Here is a 1,424-nt window from a genome sequence, read left to right as displayed (position 1 = left end):
AGTATTTATATGAAAATTTTTAACTTGTATGAATTCATTAACTTAGTATCTATATGAAAATTATTTAGTATTTATATGAAAATTTTTTACTTGTATGAATTCATAAACTTAGTATCTATATGAAAATTATTTAGTATTTATATGAAAATTTTTAACTTGTATGAATTCATTAACTTAGTATCTATATGAAAATTAATTAGTATTTATATGAAATTTATTAAGTATCTATATGAAAATTATTTAGTATTTATATGAAAATTATTTACTTGTATGAATTCATAAACTTAGTATCTATATGAAAATTATTTAGTATTTATATGAAAATTTTTTACTTGTATGAATTCATAAACTTAGTATCTATATGAAAATTATTTAGTATTTATATGAAAATTTTTAACTTGTATGAATTCATTAACTTAGTATCTATATGAAAATTATTTAGTATTTATATGAAAATTTTTAACTTGTATGAATTCATTAACTTAGTATCTATATGAAAATTATTTAGTATTTATATGAAAATTATTTACTTGTATGAATTCATAAACTTAGTATCTATATGAAAATTATTTAGTATTTATATGAAATTTTTTTACTTGTATGAACGTGGTTTCGGCGTTTTGGCTCTTTATATGGGGTTTCGGCTCTTCGCAAATAGGGACAGTAGGAATCTCCTGAATTCCTTTTTGCGCGTCACTAATAAGATGACGATGCATTTGGCTACGTAAATAAAATCATTTTTATGCCCGCCGTTTAACCAAACTTAGTTTTTTTTATATGCAAATATACGTGGTTTCGGCGTTTTGGCTCTTTATATGTGGTTTCGGCTCTTCGCAAATAGGGACAGTAGGAATCTCCTGAATTCCTTTTTGCGCGTCACTAATAAGATGACGATGCATTTGGCTACGTAAATAAAATCATTTTTATGCCCGCCGTTTAACCAAATTTAGTTTTTTTTATATGCAAATATACGTTTTTTCGGCCTTTTGGCTCTTTATATGTGGTTTCGGCTCTTCGCAAATAGGGACAGTAGGAATCTCCTGAATTCCTTTTTGCGCGTCACTAATAAGATGACGATGCATTTGGCTACGTAAATAAAATCATTTTTATGCCCGCCGTTTAACCAAATTTAGTTTTTTTTATATGCAAATATACGTTTTTTCGGCGTTTTGGCTCTTTATATGTGGTTTCGGCTCTTCGCAAATAGGGACAGTAGGAATCTCCTGAATTCCTTTTTGCGCGTCACTAATAAGATGACGATGCATTTGGCTACGTAAATAAAATCATTTTTATGCCCGCCGTTTAACCAAATTTAGTTTTTTTTATATGCAAATATACGTTTTTTCGGCCTTTTGGCTCTTTATATGTGGTTTCGGCTCTTCGCAAATAGGGACAGTAGGAATCTCCTGAATTCCTTTTTGCGC

The sequence above is a fragment of the Zeugodacus cucurbitae genome, unplaced genomic scaffold (assembly GCF_028554725.1).
Source record: "Zeugodacus cucurbitae isolate PBARC_wt_2022May unplaced genomic scaffold, idZeuCucr1.2 ctg00000162.1, whole genome shotgun sequence".
Lineage (NCBI taxonomy): Eukaryota > Metazoa > Arthropoda > Insecta > Diptera > Tephritidae > Zeugodacus > Zeugodacus cucurbitae.
The sequence above is the reverse complement of the archived record's forward strand: the minus strand, read 5'-3'. Positions refer to the sequence as shown.